Genomic DNA, 17,974 nt, shown 5'->3' on the forward strand with positions numbered 1-17,974 from the left:
GGGAGGGAGATGGCAGTGTAAGGGATTGGAGATTGGCTGACCGAGGGAGGAGGGAGATGGCAGTGTAAGGGATTGGAGATTGGCTGACCGACCGAGGGAGGGAGATGGCAGTGTAAGGGATTGGAGATTGGCTGACCGAGGAGAGAGATGGCAGTGTAAGGGGATTGGAGATTGGCTGACCGAGGAAGGGAGATGGCAGTGTAGGGATTGGAGATTGGCTGACCGAGGGAGGGAGGGAGATGGCAGTGTAAGGGGTTGGAGATTGGCTGACCGAGGGAGGGAGGGAGATGGCAGTGTAAGGGGTTGGAGATTGGCTGACCGAGGGAGGGAGGGAGATGGCAGTGTAAGGGGATTGGAGATTGGCTGACCGAGGGAGGGAGATGGCAGTGTAAGGGATTGGAGATTGGCTGACCGAGGGGGAGGAGATGGCAGTGTAAGGGGATTGGAGATTGGCTGACCGAGGGAAGGAGGGAGATGGCAATGTAAGGGGATTGGAGATTGCTGCTGACCGAGGGAGGGAGATGGCAGTGTAAGGGGATTGGAGATTGGCTGACCGAGGGAGGAGGGGATGGCAGTGTAAGGGGATTGGGATTGGCTGACCGAGGGAGGGAGGGAGATGGCAGGTAAGGGGAGTGGAGATTGGCTGACCGAGGGAGGGCGGAGATGGCAGTGTAAGGGGATTGAGATTGGCTGACCGAGGGAGGGGAGGAAGATGGCAGTGTAAGGGAGTTGGAGATTGGCTGACCAGGGGATGGGAGGGAGATGGCAGTGTAAGGGGATTGGAGATTAGCTGACGAGGGAGGGGAGATGGCAGTGTAAGGGATTGGAGATTGGCTGACCGAGGGAGGGAGGGATGGCAGTAATGGGATTGGAGATTGGCTGACCGAGGGAGGGAGGGAGGATGGCAGCGTAATGGGATGGAGATGGGCTGACCGAGGGAGGAGGGAGATGGCAGTGTAGAGGATTGGAGATTGGCTGACCGAGGAAGGAGATGGCAGTGTAAAGGGAGTGGAGATTGGCTGACCGAGGGTGGGAGGGGAGATGGCAGTGTAAGGGATTGGAGATTGGCTGACCGGGGAGGAGGGGAGATGGCAGTGGTAATGGGATTGGAGATTGGCTGACCGAGGAGGGAGATGGCAGTGTAATGGGGGATTGAGATTGGCTGACCGATGGAAGGGAGATGGCAGTGTAAAGGGATTGAGATTGCTGACTCAGGGAGGGAGATGGCAGTGTAAAGGGATTGGAGATTGGCCCACCGAGGGGGGGGAGATGGCAGTGTAAGGGGATTGGAGATTGGCTGACCGAGGGTGGGAGGGAGATGGCAGTAAGGGGATTGGAGATTGGCTGACCGAGGGAGGGAGGGAGATGGCAGTGTAAGGGGTTGGAGATTGGCTGACCGAGGGAGGGAGGGAGATGGCAGTGTAGGGGGATTGGAGAGTGGCTGACCGAAGGAGGAGGGAGATGGCAGTGTAAGGGATTGGAGATTGGCTGACCGAGGGAGGGAGGGAGATGGCAGTGTAAGGAAATTGGCTGACGAGGGAGGGAGGGAGATGGCAGTGTAAGGATTGGAGATTGGCTGACCGAGGGAGGGAGATGGCAGTGTAAGGGATTGGAGATTGGCTGACCGAGGGTGGAGGGAGATGGCAGTGTAAGGGATTGGAGATTGGCTGACCGAGGGAAGGAGGGAGATGGCAATGTAAGGGATTGGAGATTGGCTGACCGAAGGAGGGAGATGGCAGTGTAAGGGGATTGGAGATTGCTGACCGAGGGAGGGAGGGAGATGGCAGTGTAAGGGGATTGGAGATTGGCTGACCGAGGGAGGGCGGGAGATGGCAGTGTAAGGGGATTGGAGATTGGCTGACCGAGGGAGGGTGGAGATGGCAAGTGTAAGTGGATGGAGATTGGCTGACCGAGGGAGGGAGGGAGGGATGATGCAGTGTAAGGGATTGAGATTGGCTGACCGACGGAGGGGAGATGGCAGTGTAAGGGGATTGGAGATTGGCCTGGACGAGGGAGGGAGGGAGATGGCAGTGTAAGGGGATTGGAGATTGGCTGACCGAGGGAGGGAGGGAGATGGCAGTGTAAGGGGATTGGAGATTGGCTGACCGAGGGAGGGAGGGAGATGGCAGTGTAAGGGGATTGGAGATTGGCTGACCGAGGGAGAGCATCAGTGTAAGGGGATTAGAGATTGGCTGACCGAAGGAGGGAGGGAGATGGCAGTGTAAGGGATTGGAGATTGGCTGACCGAGGAGGGAGGGAGATGGCAGTGTAAGGGGATTGGAGATTGGCTGACCGAAGTAGGGAGTTGGCAGTGTAAGGGGATTGGAGATTGGCTGACCGAGGGAGGGAGGGAGATGGCAGTGTAAGGGGATTGGAGATTGGCTGACCGAGGGAGGGAGGGAGATGGCAGTGTAAGGGGTTGGAGATTGGCTGACCGAGGGAGGGAGGGAGATGGCAGTGTAATGGGATTGGAGATTGGCTGACCGAGGGAGGGAGATGGCAGTGTAAGGATTGGAGATTGGCTGACCGAGGAAGGGAGATGGCAGTGTAAAGGATTGGAGATTAACTGACTGAGGGAGGGAGATGGCAGTGTAAGGGGATTGGAGATTGGCTGACCGAGGGAGGGAGGGAGATGGCAGTGTAAGGGGATTGGAGATTGGCTCACCGAGGGAGGGAGGGAGATGGCAGTGTAAGGGGATTGGAGATTGGCTGACCGAGCGAGGGAGGGAATGGCAGTGTAAGGGTTGGAGATTGGCTGACCGAGGGAGGGAGGGAGATGGCAGTGTAAGGGTTGGGATTGACTGACCGAGGGAGGGAGGGAGATGGCAGTGTAAGGGGATTGGAGATTGGCTGACCGAAGGAGGGAGGGAGATGGCAGTGTAAGGGGATTGGAGATTGGCTGACCGTGGGAGGGAGGGAGATGGCAGTGTAAGGAGATTGGCTGACCGAGGGAGGGAGGGAGATGGCAGTGTAAGGGGATTGGAGATTGGCTGACCGAGGGAGGGAGATGGCAGTGTAAGGGATTGGAGATTGGCTGACCGAGGGTGGGAGGAGATGGCAGTGTAAGGGGATTGGAGATTGGCTGACGAGGGAAGGAAGAGATGGCAATGTAAGGGTATTGGAGATTGGCTGACCGAAGGAGGGAGATGGCAGTGTAAGGGGATTGGAGATTGGCTGACTGAGGGAGGGAGGGAGATGGCAGTGTCAGGGGATTGGAGATTGGCTGACCGAGCGGAGGGAGGGAAATGGCAGTGTAAGGGGTTGGAGATTGGCTGACCGAAGGAGGGAGGGAGATGGCAGTGTAAGGGGATTGGAGGTTGGCTGACCGAGGGGAGGGGAGATGGCAGTGTAAGGGGATTAGAGATTGGCTGACCGAGGGAGGGAGGGATGGCAGTGTAAGGGGATTGGAGATTGGCTGACCGAGGGAGGGAGATGGCAGTGTAAGGGATTGGAGATTGGCTGACCGAGGGAGGGAGGGAGATGGCAGTGTAAGGGGATTGGAGATTGGCTGACCGAGGGAGGGAGGGAGATGGCAGTGTAAGGGATTGGACATTGGCTGACCGAGGGTGGAGCGAGATGGCAGTGTAAGGGAATTGGAGATTGGCTGACCTAGGGAAGGAGGAGAGATGGCAATGTACGGGGTTGGAGATTGGCTGACCGAAGGAGGGAGATGGCAGTGTAAAGGGGATTGGAGATTGGCTGACAGAGGGAGGGAGGGAGATGGGCAGTGTAAGGGGATTGGAGATTGGCCTGACACGAGGGAGGAGGGATGATGGCAGTGTAAGGGGATTGGAGATTGGCTGACCGAGGGAGGGAAGGAGATGGCAGTGGAAGGGGATTGGAGATTGGCTGACCGAGGGAGGGGCGGGAGATGGCAGTGTAAGGGATTGGAGATTGGTGACCGAGGGGAGGGAGATGGCAGATGTAGGGGATTGGAGATTGGCTGACTGAAGGAGGGAGGGAGATGGCAGTGTAAGGGGATTGGAGATTGGCTGACCGAGGGGAGGGGAGATGGCAGGTGTAAGGGGATTGGAGATTGCTGACCGAGGGAGGGAGATGGCAGTGTAAGGGATTGGAGATTGGTTGACCGAGGGAGGGAGGGAGATGGCAGTGGAAGGGGATTGGAGATTGGCTGACCGAGGGAGGGAGGGAGATGGCAGTGTAAAGGGGATTGGGAGATTGGCTGACCGAAGGAGGGAGGGAGATGGTAGTGTAAGGGGGATTGGAGATTGGCTGGCCGAGTGAGGGAGGGGAGATGGCAGTGAAAGGGGGATTGGAGATTGTCTGACCGAGGGAGGGAGGGAGATGGCAGTGTAAGGATTGGAGATTGGCTGACCGACGGGAGGGAGATGGCAGTGGTAAGGGATTGGAGATTGGCTGACCGAGGAGGGGGAGGGAGATAGGCAGTGTAAGGGTATTGGAAGATTGGCTGACCGAGGGGTGGGAGGGAGATGGCAGTATAAGGGGATTGAGAGATTGGCTGACCGAGGGAGGGAGGGAGATGGCAGTGTAAGGGGAATTGGAGATTGGCTGACCGAGGGAGGGAGGGGAGATGCAGGTGTAAGGGGATTGGAGATTGGCTGACCGAGGGAGAGAGATGGCAGTGTAAGGGGATTAGAGATTGCTGACCGAAGGGGGGAGGGAGATGGCAGTGTAAGGGATTGGAGATTGGCTGAACCGAGGGAGGGAGGGAGATGGCAGTGTAAGGGGATTGGAGATTGGCTGACCGAAGGAGGGAGATGGCAGTGTAAGGGGATTGGAGATTGGCGACCGAGGAGGGAGGGAGATGGCAGTGTAAGGGGATTGGAGGCTGACTGACGGAGGGAGGGAGATGGCAGTGTAAGGGGATTGGAGATTGGCTGACCGAGGAAGGAGATGGCAGTGTAAAGGGATTGGAGATTAGCTGACTGAGGGAGGGAGATGGCAGTGTTAAGGGATTGGAGATTGGCTGACCGAGGGTGGGAGGGAGATGGCAGTGTAAGGGGATTGGAGATTGGCTGACCGAGGGAGGGAGGGAGATGGCAGTGTAAGGGGATTGGAGATTGGCTGACCGAGCGAGGGAGGGAGATGGCAGTGTAAGGGTTTGGAGATTGGCTGACCGAGGGAGGAGGGAGATGGCAGTGTAAGGGGTTGGAGGTTGGCTGACCGAGGGAGGGAGGGAGATGGCAGTGTAAGGGATTGGAGATTGGCTGACCGAAGGAGGGACGGAGATGGCAGTGTAAGGGGATTGGAGATTGGCTGACCGAGGGAGGGAGGGAGATGGCAATGTAAGGAGATTGGCTGACCGAGGGTAGGGAGGGAGATGGCAGATGTAAGGGGATTGGAGATTGGCTGCTGCCGAGCGAGGGGAGGGAGGATTGGCAGTGTAAGGGTTGGAGATTGGCTGACCCGAGGGAGGGAGGGAGATGGCAGTGTAAGGGGATTGGAGATTGGCTGACCGAAGGAGGGAGGGAGACTGGCAGTTGTAAGGTGATTGGAGACTTGGCTGACCGAGGGGGAGGGAGGGAGATGTGCTGTGTAAGGAGATTGGCTGACCGAGGGATGGGAGGGAGATGGCAGTGTAAGGGATTGGAGATTGGCATGCCGAGGGATGGGAGATGGCAGTGTAAGGGATTGGAGATTGGGCTGACCGAGGGAGGGAGGGAGATGGCAGTGTAAGGGGGATTGGAGATTGGCTGACCGAGGGAGGGAGGGAGATGGCCGTGTAAGGGATTGGAGATTGGCTGACCGCGGGAGGGAAGGTGGCAGTGTAAGGGGATTGGAGATTGGCTGACCGAGGGAGGGAGGGAGATGGCAGTGTAAGGGGATTGGAGATTGTCTGACCGAGGGAGGGAGGGAGATGGCAGTGTAAGGGGATTGGAGATTGGCTGACCGAGGGAGGGAGGGAGATGGCAGTGTAAGGGGATTGGAGATTGGCTGACCGAGGGAGGGAGGGAGATGGCAGTGTAAGGGGATTGGAGATTGGCTGACCGAGGGAGGGAGATGGTAGTGTAAGGGATTGGAGATTGGCTGACCGAGGGAGGGAGGGAGATGGCAGTGTCAGGGGATTGGAGATTGGCTGACGGAGGGAGGGAGGGGGATGGCAGTGTAAGGGATTGGAGATTGGCTGACCGAGGGAGAGAGATGGCAGTGTAAGGGGATTAGAGATTGGCTGACCGAAGGAGGGAGGGAGATGGCAGTGTAAGGGATTGAGATTGGCTGACCGAGGGAGGGAGGGAGATGGCAGTGTAAGGGATTGGAGATTGGCTGACCGAAGGAGGGAGATGGCAGTGTAAGGGATTGGAGATTGGCTGACCGAGGGAGGGAGGGAGATGGCAGTGTAAGGGATTGGAGATTGGCTGACCGAGGGAGGGAGGGAGATGGCAGTGTAAGGGATTGGAGATTGGCTGACCGAGGAAGGGAATGGCAGTGTAAGGGGATTGGAGATTGGCTGACCGAGGAAGGGAGATGCAGTGTAAAGGGATTGGAGATTGGCTGACCGAGCGAGGGAGGAGATGGCAGTTGAAACGGGTTTGAGATTGGCTGAGCCCGAGGGAGGGAGGGAGATGGGCATGTAAGGGGTTGGAGATTGGCTGACCGAGGGAGGGAGGGAGATGGCAGTGTAAGGGGATTGGAGATTGGCTGACCGAGGAGGGATGGGAGATGGCAGTGTAAGGGGATTGGAGATTGGCTGACCGAGGGAGGGAGGGGAGATGGCAGTGTAAGGAGATTGGCTGACCGGGTAGGGAGGGAGATGGCAGTGTAAGGGGATTGGAGATTGGCTGACCGAGAGAGGGAGATGGCAGTGTAGGGATTGGAGATTGGCTGACCGAGGGTCGGAGGGAGATGGCAGTGTAAGGGGATTGGAGATTGGCTGACCGAGGGAAGGAGGGAGGATGGCAGTGTAAGGGGATTGGAGATTGGCTGGCCGAGTGAGGGAGGGAGATGGCAGTGTAAGGGGTTGGAGATTGGCTGACCGAGGGAGGGAGGGAGATGGCAGTGTAAGGGTTGGAGATTGGCTGACCGAGGGAGGGAGGGAGATGGCATTGTAAGGGATTGGAGATTGGGCTGACCGAAGGAGGGAGGGAGATGGCAGTGTAAGGTGATTGGAGATTGGCTGACCGAGGGAGGGAGGGAGATGGCTGTGTAAGGAGATTGGCTGACCGAGGGAGGGAGGGAGATGGCAGTGTAAGGGGATTGGAGATTGGCTGACCGAGGGAGGGAGATGGCAGTGTAAGGGATTGGAGATTGGCTGACCGAGGGTGGGAGGGAGATAGCAGTGTAAGGGGATTGGAGATTGGCTGACCGAGGGAAGGAGGGAGATGGCAATGTAAGGGGATTGGAGATTGGCTGACCGAAGGAGGGAGATGGCAGTGTAAGGGGATTGGAGATTGGCTGACCGAGGGAGGGAGGGAGATGGCAGTGTAAGGGGATTGGAGATTTGCTGACCGAGGGAGGGCGGGAGATGGCAGTGTAAGGGGATTGGAGATTGGCTGACCGAGGGAGGGAGGCAGATGGCAGTGTAAGGGGATTGGAGATTGGCTGACCGAGGGAGGGAGGAAGATGGCAGTGTAAGGGATTGGAGATTGGCTGACCGAGGAGGGAGATGGCAAGTGTAAGGGGATTGGAGATTGGCTGACCGAGGGAGGGAGGGAGATGGCAGTGTAAGGGGATTGGAGATTGGCTGACCGAGGGAGGGAGGGAGATGGCAGTGTAAGGGGATTGGAGATTGGCTGACCGAGGGTGGGAGGGAGATCGCAGTGTAAGGGGATTGGAGATTGGCTGACCGAGGGAGGGAGGTAGATGGCAGTGTGAGGGGATTGGAGATTGGCTGACCGAGGGAGAGAGATGGCAGTGTATGGGGATTAGAGATTGGCTGACCGAAGGAGGGAGGGAGATGGCAGTGTAAGGGATTGGAGATTGGCTGACCGAGGGAGGGAGGGAGATGGCAGTGTAAGGGGATTGGAGATTGGCTGACCGAAGGAGGGAGATGGCAGTGTAAGGGGGATTGGAGATTGGCTGACCGAGGAGGGAGGGAGATTGCAGTGTAAGGGGATTGGAGATTGGCTGACCGAGGGGAGGGAGGGAGATGGCAGTGTAAGGGATTGGAGATTGGCTGACCGAGGGAGGGAGGGAGATGGCAGCGTAATGGGATTGGAGATTGACTGACCGAGGGAGGGAGATGGCAGTGTAAGGGGATTGGAGATTGGCTGACCGAGGAAGGAGATGGCAGTGTAAAGGGATTGGAGAATTAGCTGACTGAGGGAGGGAGATGGCAGTGTAAGGGGATTGGCGATTGGCTGACCGAGGGTGGGAGGGAGATGGCAGTGTAAGGGGATTGGAGATTGGCTGACCGAGGGAGGGAGGGAGATGGCAGTGTAAGGGGATTGGAGATTGGCTGACCGAGCGAGGGAGGGAGATGGCAGTGTAAGGGGTTGGAGATTGGCTGACCGAGGGAGGGAGGCAGATGGCAGTGTAAGGGGTTGAGATTGACTGACCGAGGGGAGGGAGGGAGATGGCCGTGTAAGGGGATTGGAGATTGGCTGACCGAAGGAGGGAGGGAGATGGCAGTGTAAGGGGATTGGAGATTGGCTCTGACCGTGGGAGGGAGGGAGAATGGCAGTTGTAAGGAGATTGGCTGACCGAGGGAGGGAGATTGGCAGTGTAAGGGGATTGGAGATTGGCTGACCGAGGGAGGGAGATGGCAGTGTAAGGGATTGGAGATTGGCTGACCGAGGGTGGAGGGAGATGGCAGTGTAAGGGATTGGAGATTGGCTGACCGAGGGAAGGAGGGAGATGGCAATGTAAGGGGATTGGAGATTGGCTGACCGAAGGAGGGAGATGGCAGTGTAAGGGGATTGGAGATTGGCTGACCGAGGGAGGGAGGGAGATGGCAGTGTAAGGGGATTGGAGATTGGCTGACCGAAGGAGGGAGATGGCAGTGTAAGGGGATTGGAGATTGGCTGACCGAGGCAGGGAGGGAGATGGCAGTGTAAGGGGATTGGAGATTGGCTGACCGAGGGAAGGAGATGGCAGTGTAAGGGATTGGAGATTGGCTGACCGAGGGTGGGAGGGAGATGGCAGTGGTAAGGGGATTGGAGATTGGCTGACCGAGGGAGGGAGGGATATGGCAGTGTAAGGGGATTGTAGATTGGCTGACCGAGGGTGGGAGGGAGATGGCAGTGTAAGGAGATTGGCTGACCGAGGGAGGGAGGGAGATGGCAGTGTAAGGGGATTGGAGATTGGCTGACCGAGGGAGGGAGGGAGATGGCAGCGTAATGGATTGGAGATTGTCTGACCGAGGGAGGGAGGGAGATGGCAGTGTAAGGGGATTGGAGATTGGCTGACCGAGGGTGGGAGGGAGATGGCAGTGTAAGGGGATTGGAGATTGGCTGACCGAGGGATGGAGATGGCAGTGTAAGGGGATTAGAGATTGGCTGACCGAAGGAGGGAGGGAGATGGCAGTGTAAGGGATTGGAGATTGGCTGGACCGAGGGAGGGAGGGAGATGGCAGTGTAAGGGGATTGGAGCTTGGCTGACCGAAGGAGGGAGATGGCAGTGTAAGGGGATTGGAGATTGGCTGACCGAGGGAGAGAGGGAGATGGCAGTGTAAGGGGATTGGAGATTGGCTGACCGAGGGAGGGAGATGGCAGTGTAAGGGGATTGGAGATTGGCTGACCGAGGAAGGGAGATGGCAGTGTAAAGGGATTGGATTTTAGCTGACTGGTGGAGGGAGATGGCAGTGTAAGGGGATTGGAGATTGGCTGACCGAGGGTGGGAGGGAGATGGCAGTGTAAGGGGATTGGAGATTGGCTGACCGAGGGAGGGAGGGAGATGGCAGTGTAAGGGGATTGGAGATTGGCTGACCGAGCGAGGGAGGGAGATGGCAGTGTAAGGTGTTGGAGATTGGCTGACCGAGGGAGGGAGGGAGATGGCAGTGTAAGGGGTTGGAGATTGGCTGACCGAGGGAGGGAGGGAGATGGCAGTGTAAGGGGATTGGAGATTGGCTGACCGAAGGAGGGAGGGAGATGGCAGTATAAGGGGATTGGAGATTGGCTGACCGAGGGAGGGAGGGAGATGGCAGTGTATGGAGATTGGCTGACCGAGGGAGGGAGGGAGATGACAGTGTAAGGGGATTGGAGATTGGCTGACCGAGGGAGGGAGATGGCAGTGTAAGGGATTGGAGATTGGCTGACCGAGGGTGGGAGGGAGATGGCAGTGTAAGGGGATTGGAGATTGGCTGACCGAGGGAAGGAGGGAGATGGCAATGTAAGGGGATTGGAGATTGGCTGACCGAGGGAGGGAGATGGCAGTGTAAGGGGATTGGAGATTGGCTGACCGAGGGAGGAAGGGAGATGGCAGTGTAAGGGGATTGGAGATTGGCTGACCGAGGGAGGGAGGGAGATGGCAGTGTAAGGGGATTGGAGATTGGCTGACCGAGGGAGGGAGGGAGATGGCAGTGTAAGGGGATTGGAGATTGGCTGACCGAGGGAGGGAGGGAGATGGCAGTGTAAGGGGATTGGAGATTGGCTGACCGAGGGAGGGAGATGGCAGTGTAAGGGATTGGAGATTGGTGACCGAGGGTGGGAGGGAGATGGCAGTGTAAGGGGATTGGAGATTGGCTGACCGAGGGAGGGAGGGAGATGGCAGTGTAAGGGGATTGGAGATTGGCTGACCGAGGGTGGGAGGGAGATGGCAGTGTAAGGGGATTGGAGATTGGCTGACCGAGGGAGGGAGGGAGATGGCAGTGTGAGGGGATTGGAGATTGGCTGACCGAGGGAGGGAGAGAGATGGCAGTGTAAGGGGATTAGAGATTGGCTGACCGAGGGAGTGAGAGAGATGGCAGTGTAAGGGGATTGGGGCATCATTGCAAAATCACTGAGGCAGGAAGAGGAGGTAAAACCCGCTGTGGCCAAGATCACGCTGGGTGGTTGATGAAGGCACCTACTGGATGGGTTGACAGTGCTGGTGTGGTTGGGAACAAATCAGGCACTGGCTCCAATGGTGACCCATAAACCCGACCAGCAGCACCCAGAGGGCTGCCAGGGATTGAGGGGAAGACAGAGGGATTGTGTGAAGATGAGTAGCAGGGTTTTAGGAGCAGTCGTGTCATCTGGTGGGCATGGGAGGCAGGAGGCCAAGTCTGGTGGGCTCTCTGCCACAATGTTTCCCAGGTGAGTGCCTGGGAGTCCTGCTGGTAGAGGTCAGTGCCAGGCGGGACATTCACATGTTGAAAAATGAAATGAAATGAAAATCGCTTATTGTCACGAGTAGGCTTCAATGAAGTTACTGTGAAAAGCCCCTGGTCGCCACATTCTGGCGCCTGTCCGGGGAGGCTGGTACGGGAATCGAACCGTGCTGCTGGCCTGCTTGGTAAGCCAGCGATTTAGCTGAGTGAGCTAAACCAGCCCCTTTCAGGGATGGCAAGAGAAGGGTGACTCATTTGACCAAAAGGACCTGAAAAGAGGTTGGTCATTGAGCACAACTTGCTGTGCCACACATGGCTGCAGTGCTGCACAAGGTTCAATGATCTATTGCAGTTGGCAAGGGTGGTAGCACAGTGGTTAGTTTCACAGCGCCAGGGACCCGGGTTCGATTCCCAGCTTGGGTCACTGTCTGTGCGGAGTCTGCACGTTCTCCCCGCCTCTGCGCAGGTTTCTTCCGCGTGCTCCGGTTTCCTCCCACAAGTCCTGAAAGACGTGCTTGTGAGGTGAATTGGGCATTCTGAATTCTCCCTCTGTGACCTGAACAGGCGCAGAATGTGGCGACTAGGGGATTTTCACAGCAACTTCATTGCAGTGTTAATGTAAGCCTACTTGTGACAATAATAACGATTATTATAATTATATGGGCATGTGCGGCGAAGTGTATGTTCCTTGGGATGCTCAGGCGAGTATGACTGCCTGCGTGTCAACTGGCACTGAAAGCTTCTGTGCCAAGTCTGGGATGACAGCACACTTGATCTCAGTGCATTGTAGTTGAGCTTCTGTGACACCTTGCTAACCGGCTGTGGGGTAGGGAGGTCCGGGGGCAAGCTGGGATGGTCCTTGAGGGAGCACGAATAATGAATTATTTTTCTTCCAGCAGAAGTGAAGCCATAATGCTGTGGAGCATCACAGGACCGGTGGTGGTCTGCACATTCCGCATGTCCCTGACCATTACTGGCTGGAGTGCCACCATCCAGCTCGCTCCAGGTTGTGTTGAGGCGGGGGTCTCGGATGAAGGCTGGCAGGCAAGTTGCCTGCTTTCCTTGTCTCAGCGTGCTCCAGGTGAGAGCACCAGCTTATAGAGTTTTACAACATGTAAAGTGGCCCTTTACCTATCCTGCTCACGCCGCCCATCAAGCACCTACCTACTCTAATTCCATTTTCCAGCACTTGTATGCTATGGCATTTTAAGTGCTCATCTAAATACTTCTTAAAAGTTGCCAGGGTTCCCGTCTCTGCCACCCTTTCAGGCAGTGAGTTCCTGATTCCAACCCCATCTGGATGAAAAAGTTTTTCCTCACATCTCCTCACCCATTACCTTAAATCTATACCCCCTGGTTAGTGACCCCTCCACCAAGGGGAAAAGTACCTTCCTGTCCACCCTATCTATGTCCCTCCTAATATTATACACCTCAATCAGGCCCCCCTCAGCCTTCTCTGCTCCAGGGAAAACAACCTCAGCCTATCCAGTCTCTCTTGACAGCTGAAATGATCCAGTCCATGCAACATCCTAGTGAATCTCCTCTGCACCCTCTCCAGTGCAATCACTTCCTTTCTATAGCGTGGTGACCAGAATTTTACACATTACTCCAGCTGGGGCCTAAGCAGTGTTGCATACAACTCTGGCATAACCTTCCTGCTCTTATATTCAATGCCTCAGTTATTAAAGGCAAGAATCCCATCGGCTTCCTTCACCATCTTATCTACCTGTCCTGCTGTCTTCAGAGATTTATGAACATGCACACTAAGGTCCCTTTGATCCTCTGTACTTCCTCGGCTCAGACTGTTCATTGAATATTCCCTTTGTCTTGTTAGTCCTCCACCTTTCTGCCAGTGGCCACTGCCTCTGACAACAAGGCGACGACTGAGAATTGCCTCGAGATGAGGCTGGATGAACCCTCCCAGGTGGTGACTAATTAGGCTCCACCAGCTACAGGACCACCGGCAAGGTCATCATGGCTGCCAGGACAGCAGAGTCAGCAGCTGCCTCCATTGCCCTGGCAGCGGGGGTAAGGTCAAGTGGGGGGGGAGAGGGGGTTTACACACCAAGACACAGCATTTGCAAAGTTAAGTTGAAGGCACCTTAATCACAACAGGGGCATGTCACGGGCAACATTATTTGCATTTATTATAATGAAATTTGTGTTCGGTTTGACAACATTGTATATTCGTTATTGGTTCATTTACAATAACACAAACATTGGTTTATCGTCAATGGACTACGTTAGCTTGATGGTTGCAATAGGCCAGATGCAGCATAATTGTATTGTGTTGTGCGCTTGCTGGCGTTTTGGGTTGGTTTAGCATATCAGAATTGTTTGTAAAGGACACTGTACCATTGGCATGAAGAAGCATCAATGTCTTGGATGTCTAGCTGAACGTTCACAGGATCAGGGCATCCCTGGTGTCCCTGCCTTCCTGAAGGTTCCTGTTGTTCGCCTCCATGTCCTCACCTTGCACCTCCAAAGGCTCTTCCTCTGACTCATCACTGGAATCATCCTCCCTGGCCTGTGGAACTGCCTCATTTTCCTCAGCCTCCACTGGGTACCCCTTGCCAGACCAAGGTTGTGCAAGGTGCAGAATGCTACAATTCCGAGCGAGATACACTCTGCAGGACACTCCCTGATCAGCCCAGGCATCTGAAGTGCATCTTCAGCAGACCAATCGTCCTCTCCAACACCACCCTTGTGGAAGTATGACTCCTGTTGTATCTCTCCTCTGCCTCTGTTGTTGGGTAATGGAGTGGGGTCATGAATCACCTTTTCAAGGGATAGCCCTTGACATCCAGGAGCCATCTATCCAATCGTGCAGGAGCCAGGGACAACCTTGTTGTCACAAGATGTAAGTGTCGTGTGAGCTGCCAGGGTAAGGGGCATTGATTTGAGAATCAATGTCCTGAGGTCACAGACGATCTGCACATTCATTAAGTGGAAGCCCTGTTGGTTCACAAAGAACCTCAGCTCACCTGCTGGTACCTTGATGGCCATATGAGTGCAATCTTTTGAACCCTTGATGCAGGGGAACCCAGCCATCGCAGTAAAGCCTCTGGTTCTCTGCCTGGCCGGCCCTGTCTCTCTGGTCATGGATAAATGTGCAGATAGACATAGAACAGTACAGCACAGAACAGGCCCTTCGGCCCTCGATGTTGCGCCGAGCAATGATCACCCTACTCAAACGCACGTATCCACCTTATACCCGTAACCCAACAACCCCCCCTAACCTTACTTTTTAGGACACTACGAGCAGTTTAGCATGGCCAATCCACCTAACCCGCACATCTTTGGACTGTGGGAGGAAACCGGAGCACCCGGAGGAAACCCACGCACACACGGGGAGGACGTGCAGACTCCGCACAGACAGTGACCCAGCCGGGAACCGAACCAGGGACCCTGGAGCTGTGAAGCATTTATGCTAACCACCATGCTACCGTGCATGCCCCTTCAGATGTGTCTGAAGATAGCGTCAGTTATAAGCTCGATGCAATTATGTGCAGCTGATTGAGAGATGCCACACAAGTCCCCCACTTAGTCCTGGAAAGGACTGCTGGAGTAGAAGTTGAGGGCCCTCGTGACCTTCAGAGCCACCAGCATAGCGTGTTTGCCCACGCAATTGGAAGTGATTTGCATCCCAATCATCTGGCATATTATTGTCAGTGTCCTGAAGAGAAGTGGAGCCTCCTGTGGCACTGGACCCCAGACATTTGGAGGTAGTTGGAGTGCTGCCTATAGACTCAAGCCCTTTGGTCGTGGTATCAGGGCCGTCCCAACTTGACCTCCCTGCTGGCCCTGCACCAACTGAGTCCATGCTTCTCCTCTCAAAGGTATCCTTTCCCTGGAATGCTGCCCTCACTCACCTCGCCTCCTCTCCTTCCTGCCCTCTCTTCCTCTTCAGAGGCGGTCTCACCAGCTGAGTATACTATGCCTATTAGATAAGATGCACAAGGACCCGTGCCTTGCAAATAAGGGTGCACTGTGCTGCAATCTTCAAACAAGGCTTCCAGGAAAGATGAATTCCTCAAATACAGCCACATATGCTTGAAATGCTACAGAAATGAGAAGAACATCTGGCACAACTCAGCACATAGCACAAACTCACAATACGATGAATATCCTGCAGGCGCCTTTCATTCCACATTTGGGTGAGACGTTGATTAAAACGCATTAACCGCTCACTCGTTTTTCCTGTGCAACGAGCAAAGAATCGTTTGGGCAATATACAATCACGTTCTATTGGGCCGTCACTGACCTTATGATTGCTGGCAGGTAGGTGTCCAACTCTCTGATATTGACCATGAAACTGCCATCAATGAAAGCACCACCTTGTTCCCTTCAGTGAAAGAGATCTGCCATCTTTACCTGGTCTGGCCTACAAGCTACTATAGACCCTTAAATTCCCTATGAAATGACCCAGTAAGCCACTCAGTTCAAAGGCAATTAGGGATGGGCAACAAATGCTGGCCTTGTCAGCGACACCCATATCTCCATGATAGAAACAAGACTGTTGCCGGGGAGAGGGATGACATCGGTAACGAGAGAGGGGTTTGGAGCAGAGAGCAAAACAATCAGTGAGTGGTGGTGGTGCAGTGGAACCGGGTGTGAAAACTAACATTGTGCTTTCCGATGTTAAGGGGAAGCATGTAATTTACCTTTGCCAGTCATATTGGGTGTTTCGATCAGGATGGTGTCTGACTTGGAACGGAACTGGGAGGTGATAGTGTTCTATGCTGACTATCCTTGTGCTTGAAGGTGGTGAAGGTCATGGGTTTGGGAGGTGCTGTTGAAGGAGCCTTGGCGAGTTGTTTCACTGCAGCTTGTACGCACTGCTGTCACTGTGCATCAATGATGGAAGAAATGGATATTTTGTGTGATGGAGGGACAGCCGATCAAGTTGGCTGTTTGTCAATGGCTGTGTGTTTATTGGTGTACTGCAAGACCATCTCTATGTTCCACTGAGATTATTCTACACGATACAAACATTGATTGGTTTATTGCTAATTTGAGTTCATAACTTCTGGTCCTAGTTTTAGATATATATTTAATTTAAAGTTTCTATTTTAATTTATGGTTTTAATTCAGCGAGACTCCTCCATTCCAGAACATATGATTTGAACTCCTTCAGTCATCCCTTATAGTGTTTTTCTTTGTTTATTAGGTGGAGTATAGTTTGGGTGCAATTCTCTTCATTCACTTCCTTAGACTTTTCTGACTCAGGAGGGTACACAACCAATCTCAAGATTTGAGCATGTAATCCAGGCTGACAATCCAATGCAGTATTGTCAGAATGCTGCACTGTTCAAGGCGCTGCCTTTCAGATGGCGTTCTTTGGTGGATGTAAAATATCCCACGGCACAATTTTGAAGAACAGGGGGCTGGATCGCCGATTTTGCGGCTACGTCCGGAGGAAGCGTCTGGTCTTACGACCAAAAAGTCGGCCCTGCCACCGAACTGATGCTCCGCCCGGTGGGGGGCTAGCAGCCGCACCACGTAAAGCTCCCGGCTTTACCTACAGATACGGATGCAGAATTGCCAGGCCGTACAACATGGCGTAAGCCGCATGCGGACCCGGCCTGTTAGATAGTGCCCGCCTATAACCCCCCTCGGACCACCCTTTACCAGTCCCCCCAGAGTCCGCCGAAGCCCCCCCTGCCAGCAGAACAGTGCTCCCTCCCCCCCCCCCCCCCCCCACAAGTGTGGGGGCGCTGGACACAGTCTGCAGCCGCCACGCCAGGTTCGCAAAAGTTGAGAGGACACCAGACTGGCCGTCGGGAAGTCAGCCCATCAGGAGAGGGCCTCAGGTGACAGCCTGACGCCGTCCCAATGGTATGGAAGTACGCCGTTTGTGAGAGGGCGGAGCATCGGAAAAATGGCACCGCCCCGATTTAGGCATAAAAACGACCAGGGTGTTCTTCCCAGTGTTCTGGCCAATATTTCTCCCAACATCTAAAAAGACTTAACATTGAGTTCAACAACTTCAGACTGTGAACTCTTTCCTCCACCTACACCCCATTTTTAGTTTTATCAATTTATCTTAATTTCTTCCATCTATCTGCTTTTCCCTTACGTCTCCCCCCCCCCCCCCCCCCACCCCCAAAATCCACCCCACTGGGGCCATCTGTTTCCTGTTCCAAGTTGTCCTGACACATTGCTTACCACATTCAGATCTCTTAACATGCCACTATCAGCACCCCATCTTAGTCATGATCACCATCATTTAAATTCCCTTTGTCTTTTTGTCCATTACATCTTTGTCAATCTTCATCTGTCGCTGGCCCTCTATCCAGCTCCACTTTTGCATGCAGTACGGTAGTACAGCGGTTAGCACAATTGTTTCACAGCTCCAGGGTCCCAGGTTCGATTATCGGCTTGGGTCACTGTCTGTGCAGAGTCTGCACATTCTCCTCATGTCTGTGTGGGTTTCCTCCGGGTGCTCCGGTTTCCTCCCACAGTCCAAAGATGTGGAGGTTAGGTGGATTGGCCGTGCTAAATTGCCCTTAGTTTCCAAAAAGGGTCAGGTGGGGTTACTGGGTTGCGGGGATGGGGTGGAGGCATGGGCTTGGATAGGGTGCTCTTTCCAAGGGCCGGTGCAAACTCGATGGGCCGAATGGCCTCCTTCTACACTGTAAATTCTATGATTCTACGCCCTCCATCCCTTTCCCACCCCCACAACAGTCTAAATCTGACCCTATTTCCAGTTCTTTCCAGCTTTGACAAAGAGTTAACCAGACTCGAAACGTTGGCCGCCTTCTCTCTCCACAGATGCTTTCAGACCTGCTGAGATTGTCCAGCATT

This window comes from Scyliorhinus canicula, chromosome 4 (genome assembly GCF_902713615.1).
Source record: "Scyliorhinus canicula chromosome 4, sScyCan1.1, whole genome shotgun sequence".
NCBI lineage: Eukaryota > Metazoa > Chordata > Chondrichthyes > Carcharhiniformes > Scyliorhinidae > Scyliorhinus > Scyliorhinus canicula.